Raw genomic sequence first — 6,855 nt, 5'->3', positions numbered from 1 at the left:
CAGAGTTTCTCAGCCCTGACACTAATCCAGCTTTGGTCTTTTCTTCTCTGGAGCCTAGTTCGCCACCCCGTCCGCCAACATACACCCTCAATTCTTCTCTCCTGCTCTGCCTCCCATCCTCCACGCCAGTCCTCATCCCCCTCCCCCCAACCACGGCTTCCCAACAGATATATGGGGAGTGGGGGTGGAGAGGGACACAAAACCTCCTATCACCTGATTCCAGCTTCTTGGCCAGAGGAGCTGTAGCCACCTCCTCCTGATTCAGTCTGTCTTGAAGCTGCTTATCGATCTGATTTTCAATATCTGTCACCATCTCTGAAGTAGAAGGGCTGACAGACAACAGAAGGGACTTCCTGCCAGGGGTGGAGCTATGAGCAGAAGGCTGAGAGAGCCCTCTCCTTCCTTGAAGACCAGGAAGAAGCGGTGAGACCCTCCTCTGGCTGACAGCAAACCTGTCACCCCAAGGAACCCTGGGGGATGCGGGTGGGTTTCCCCCACAGGAATCTCCCATCGCCGTCATGCTGGCTCCACCCCCTACAGGGGTGGGGTGCCGCCCAGGAGCACTCTGTGTTCTAGAAAACCCGAAAATAACCCGCCTTAGCTGTCCGGCTTCTATTTCTGTCCATCTTGTTTAATTATTCAAACCCAAGTTGGGGAGTGAACTATAAAAAGCTCTCCCACTTGGGGACCCAGGAGAGCTGGGAGACTCGCCAGGTTGCAATAGCAGCAGACCACAGGGTTTGGGTGAGGTCACTCGGTCCGGCCTCCTGCCTGAAAGTTCCATCTGCTGTTTGCTGGCTTCCTCTGCTAGAAGGCAGAATCCAGGCCTCCCTCCCTAAATCTCTCTCATGCCCTCATTTCAGCATCCCTCCAACCCAACCCTGCCTAGGAGCTGGGCTCCACCCCATCTTCCTTTACTCTGGAAGTATTTTCTCAGCCATCTCTTTGCTGACTGCTCCCTAGTCCTGGTTTTTAATCCACAGATGATATCGTCAGACCCGAGCCTCGGGGACTGAGGGAGATGGGGTAGGTAAAGAGATCAGGCCAGGTGACACAGACAGGGGGATCGTCGCCATGCCCTAGGAAGGCACTCTTGTCAGCTGGGGCAGCGCTAGGCAGCACTGTTCTGGGTGGGCGGGTTCCTGCCCACTGCAGGTGCTGAGCCTCTGCAAGAGCTTCTCTCTGGGACTCTGACATTATAGCTGATGAGATGGAGGGAGAGCAGCAGAGAGGACTTGCTTTTCTGGAGCCAGTCCTCTTCTGGTTAGCCAGAAGTTCAATGTCAGTTTCCATTGAACCTGAAGTGGGGGCTGGCTGAGTGCAGAAAGCCTGGGGGTCATTTCTGTGAGGCACCTCCCACCACAGACTTTTCCTGAAAAGGTAGAAACAAGGGGTGTGGTCATGGTTGCTAAGGCAACATGGGGTCATCACAGTGATCAGTTTTTGGAGGTGGGGAGTGAGGGGATAAGTGTTAGTGAAGGGGAGACAGACAGTTACTCATTCTAAGCAGGAGGGGCCTAAAGAGAGCCTGGGACAACCACAGAGACCCCAGAGATAGACACCTGTGGACATGGAGTTACAGGATTACAAGGAATTACCAGGGGCCTTGAACCTCAAAAGAGGAACAGATCACATGGGACAGATCCAGAGACCCAGGGCAGAGAGAGCACAGCAGTGGGGTGAGATGTCCAGTTGGGAGGGGGAATCAGCGGCCTGGCAGAAGTTGGGGACAAGGGAGGGTGGCAGGACTTTCTGAGAGTCAGTGTGGAACATAAATGTTAAAAAAGAACCTGGGCCTATTTGGGGACTTTTCCCCACACATTCCCTAGCAGCAGCAGCAGCTCCTGTCAGGTCCAGCCTGGCTCTCCCTGCTGTGGCTGATACTAAAGCTATGGAGAGGTTGCTGAGACAGGGAGGAGAGGCACGCCGTTGCTAAGCAACTAGAGGCTGTGTACCTGGCAGCATAGGAGGGGGCCCTGGCACCGTTTGTAGGGGGCAGGGCAGGCAGGGAGACAGTAAGGGAACAGAGTGGCCGAGACTCAAGGCTCCCTCTCCTCATGGGTTACAGAGGAGAGAGGTACTTGTCAATCCACATGTTAATGAGTATGTAAGTGTGTGGTCCTTCTCCAGGGTGCTGTGACTGTATGTGCACTTGTCTGTGATATACTCCTCAGACTATCTCTTGAGAGCAGTCAGCGGTGGGGATGCGAGCGAGGGGACAAAAGACCAGGTTAAGCATTTTTCATCAGGTGACAGAAGGGGTCAAATGCCCCATCCGCTTAAAGGAGTTTCTGCAGAAATGCATAGGCCAGAGGGTAGAAATTTGGCAGGAGTTGGAATGGAGAGTCTGGTTGACCTTGTGTTGGCCTCCCAAGTCTGATGGAGGCTCCATAAAGGAGAGGCAGTGTGGTAGTGGGGGTCGCTCACTCGTTCTGGAAAACTGAAGATCTCCAAACTGTTCTCAAAACTGAAGATCTCCACTGTATTTCATTATTTCCATTCTGTTACTTAAAATTTGTTTTCAGGTGGGCTGGAGTTTGACAGAAGCAACCATCAATAGGAAAGAGTATACTCTTTCTCCTATGAGCCCTGTCGCTCATTCACCCGCACCTCTAACAAGTCTGTCAGGAAGTAGCTCAGGCCTTCATGCAGTGTGGACTCAGGGCCATCACCGCTTCCTCCATCGGCTCAGCCAGCCCCTGTCCCCAGAGAGCACCTTCCTTTAACAATTGTTTATTGAGCACCTGTGACAGGGCACTGGGGAAGTGACAGGGGGTGGGCACCATGGTGGCTCATGCTCAGCAGCCCCTCTGGAGTGCCAGCCTGCCTGCTGGTGTCTTGCCAAACTCTGGTTCTCCCCCTTGCCCTCCACTCACACATGTTGCACATACTGGTTAATAACTTCTGGAGGTCTGTCCGGGTATGGTCCCCAAATTCCATAGGGAACAGGGTGTGCTTCAGCCCCCTCTTGCTCTGTTATTATTTATTATTGTTGTGTTCTGTGTCTGACTCTTTGCGACCCCATGGACTGTAGCCCGCCAGGCTCCCCTGTCTATGGGATTCTCCAGGCAAGAATACTCGAGTGGATTGCCATGCCCTCCTCCAGGGGATTTTCCCAACCTAGAGATCAAACCCATGTCTCCTGCATCTCCTGAATTGGCAGGCAGATTCTTTACCACTGCTCCCCCTGGGAAGACAGCCCCCCTACCCCCAAATATCCACTCCCCCATGCCCGCCACCCCCGCTCTCAGTAAGAGCTGGGAAATCGCTTCATCTCACACACTCCCCACTTGCCCCAGGAAGGCTGTGTTGCTAGGGAGACTCAGGGGCCAATAAGAGGCTGTCTTAGTCCTTATCCATGAAAAAGTTTAAAAATCAAGGATAGAAAAGGTATAAGCTTTGTTTTGTTTTCATTCCTGCCTGATGCAAGGCACTCTGGAAGGCATTAGATGCCCTCTTCTCATCACCCTACAATAGCTCAGCTGACATACAATTATCATCCTTATTTTACAGAGGATGAAACTGAAGCTCAGAGAGTTGAAGGAATGTGTGCATATTTGTCCGAGAGGTGGCTGTGGGATTCCAACCCAGGCCCATCTGTGGCGAGTCAAGGGTCAGAGAGAAAATGGTTTCACTGTTTCCAAAAGAAGGAACACTGGAGGGGCCCAGGACTCCACACAGAGGGGAGACCTCGGTGGGTAATTGGAACTGGACTCTCATGAATTCAGTGCTGCAGCTGCTAATGAGGAAGAAAAGCGCACTGAGAGACCCAGCATGGTCACACAGGGACCTCGGAATTGCTCAGATTTCTGGGGAGAAAACCTGGGGAGAAGGCTGAGTCAGGCAGATCTGAGATCCAATCCCAGCTAGTCATTTCTAGCAGTGTGGCCTTAGATGAGTCACTGACCCTCTTTGAGCTTCAGTTTCCTCAGTGATGATGTGAGGGTGATACTCATAAACTACTGCAAATATTACAATAAGTAATGTAAATGTGCCTTGCTACCAAGTCCCTCTCCTTCCATCCCCTACAGAAGGAGAGGATCGTGTGTAACTGAGCCCAGATGCCAGAGTGGTGCAAATCTGTTGGTATAGTACCAGGATGCTCAAAGCATGGCAGAGGTTTCTCTCTCTCTCTCTCATGGCAGGGTGGAGGAAGGTCATGTTTAGAGCAAAAGTGTCAAGAAAGGGCCAAAAAAGAGTCCTCTACTGGAACAGACGGAATAATGATGACAGATGACAGAGGGAACACAATTCCCAACACCCATTCTCTACCCATTTCTCTCCTAAATCAGATATTTAAAGTGGAAATGAAAGCACTGAAGTTCTGGAAAAGTGAGAATCACATCTATAGCCCATTCATTCAGTGACTTCTGGTCTCCACCCCATGAAGTTCAGCATCGAGGGACCTTGCACAGATGGTTGTGGTAGCATTTTCCCCGGTCTGTGAAGAATCCTGGAGAACAGAAGGGAAGCAAAGACTGGAGGTGAAAATAGGAGCTTCCAGTCTTTAGGAGGAGGGAAAGATCAGTTTTCAAAACTCCAGGCCTGAACCCCACCCCCACACCATTTTGGAAGGTGAGCAAGGAAAGCAGGGGTCATCAGGAGCTAGCTGAGGTTTGGTAACCCCTGACTCAGTGGGCACGGGCATCACCTGGAAGACGCTCAGCACTGCTGAGAAGGTCAGCCCACTCCAGAACTACTCATCACAGCGTTCATTTTAACAAGATTTCAGGGGTGATTCGAATGTACGTTCAAGACTGCAAAAAACTTCACAAGAGAAAATTGGAACTACATTGCGATCGTGGATTGTGCTGGTCATTTCACAATATATACAAATATTGAATCATCATTATGTTGTACACCTGAAACTAATACAATGTTATATGTCCATTGTACCTTAAAAAGAGAGGGAGAGAATTAAAAAACAAACAAACTAAAAAACAACACATGCCTGTATGGGAAAGGAATCTAAAAAAAAAAAGTGGATATATGTGTGTGTATAACTGATTCATTTGTTGTACACTTGAAACTAACAGCATTTTGCTGTGCTAATCAAAGTTATGCTGTGCTTAGTGGTGTCCAACTCTTTGGGCCCCCATGGACTGTAGCCTGCCAAGCTCCTCTGTGCATGGGATATTCTCCAAGCAAGAATACTGGAGTGGGTTGCCATTTCCTTCTCCAGGGGGTCTTCCCAACCCAGGGATTGAACCCAGGTCTCCCTCATTGTAGGCAGATTCTTTACCATCTGAGCCACCAGAGAAGCCCAAGAATACTGGAGTGAGTAGCCTGTCCCTTCAGGGGATCTTCCTGACCCAGGAGTCAAACTGGGCTCTCCTGCATTGCAGGAAGATTCTTTACCCGCTGAGCTACCCGGGAAGCCTGGATCAACTATACTCCAATATAAATTAAAGCAAAACAAAACAAATAGATAGACAAGCACAGCTTGACCTGTCCTTAGACCCTCTACAAGGTGATTGATTTGTAAATGTCATCTAAAGCTAGGAGTCTCTTCAGAGGCCTCTCCCTGTATGGAGGTTAGTGAGGAGAGGCACTGGCTTGGACCAGCAGCTTATTTGACTTGTTTTAAACCGTGAGTTTCCAGGAAGTCTTTTCCTTTGAAGAGGCAGTTCAGTTCAGTTCAGTCGCTCAGTTGTGTCTGACTCTTTGCAACCCCATGAATGGGGACCCCATGAATGGGGTCAGTGGGACCCCATGAATGACTCTTTGCGACCTCCCTGTCCATCACCAACTCCCGGAGTTCACCCAAACTCATGTTCATCGAGTCGGTGATGCCATCCAGCCATCTCATCCTCTGTCGTTCCCTTCTCCTCCTGCCTCCCATCCCTCCCAGTATCAGAGTCTTTTTCAATGAGTCAACTCTTCACATGAAGTGACCAAAATATTGGAGTTTCAGCTTTAGCATCAGTCCTTCCAAAGAACACCCAGGACTGATCTCCTTTAGAATGGACTGGTTGGATCTCCTTGCAGCCCAAGGGACTCTCAAGAGTCTTCTCCAACACCACAGTTCAAAAGCATCTGTTCTTCAGCGCTCAGCTTTCTTCACAGTCCAACTCTCACATCCATACATGACCACTGGAAAAACCATAGCCTTGACTAGACGGACCTTTGTTGGCAAAGTAATGTCTCTGCTTTTGAATGTGCTATCTAAGTTGGTCATAACTTTCCTTCCAATGAGTAAGTGTCTTTTAATTCATGGCTGCAATCACCATCTACAGTGATTTTGGAGCCCCCCAAAATAAAGTCTGACACTGTTTCCACTGTTTCCCCATCTATTTCCCATGAAGTGATGGGACCAGATGCCATGATCTTAGTTTTCTGAATGTTGAGCTTTAAGCCAACTTTTTCCACTCTCCTCTTTCACTTTCATCAAGAGGCTTTTTAGTTCCTCTTCACTTTCTGCCATAAGGGAGGACACAGCTAAAGATGTTTGAAAATTCTCTGTGCTCTGTTATGCAATATCTATGCTATGGAATACTGCACAGCCTTACAAAATATTGAGTGGATCTGAGCCCACTGACACACAACAGTCTCAGAAATTGCTCAGTGCAAAAAGCAAACCTTGGACCTCCCTGGTGGTCCAGTGGTTAAGACTCTGCCCTTCCATTGCAGGGGGCACAGCTTCAGTGGATCCCTGGTTGGGGAACTAAGATCCCACAAAAGACAAGTCTCACTTATGGTGGCAGGGGAGGAAGGAGAGGGTGAGATATACTGAGTAACAAAGAAACATACATTACCATATGTAAATAGATAACCAATGGGAATTTGGTATATGACTCAGGAAACTCAACCGGGGCTCTGTAACAGCCTAGAGGCATGGGGATGGGGAGGGAAGTG

The 6,855-nt window shown here is 49.5% G+C and overlaps 1 long non-coding RNA gene across 1 annotated transcript; it reads left to right on the top strand.

Moving 5' to 3' along the window:
* The first annotated feature begins 315 nt into the window (after window positions 1-315).
* Window positions 316-4,944, top strand: LOC139181414 (uncharacterized). Its single transcript, XR_011565380.1, has 2 exons — window positions 316-423; window positions 4,293-4,944. It is a non-coding gene; the product is annotated as an uncharacterized lncRNA (long non-coding RNA).
* The last annotated feature ends 1,911 nt before the right edge of the window (window positions 4,945-6,855 follow it).

Source organism: Bos indicus, chromosome 3, assembly GCF_029378745.1.
Source record: "Bos indicus isolate NIAB-ARS_2022 breed Sahiwal x Tharparkar chromosome 3, NIAB-ARS_B.indTharparkar_mat_pri_1.0, whole genome shotgun sequence".
Classification (NCBI taxonomy): Eukaryota; Metazoa; Chordata; class Mammalia; order Artiodactyla; family Bovidae; genus Bos; species Bos indicus.
Note: the sequence above shows the minus strand (reverse complement) of the source record. Positions and strands in the feature narration are given on the sequence as shown.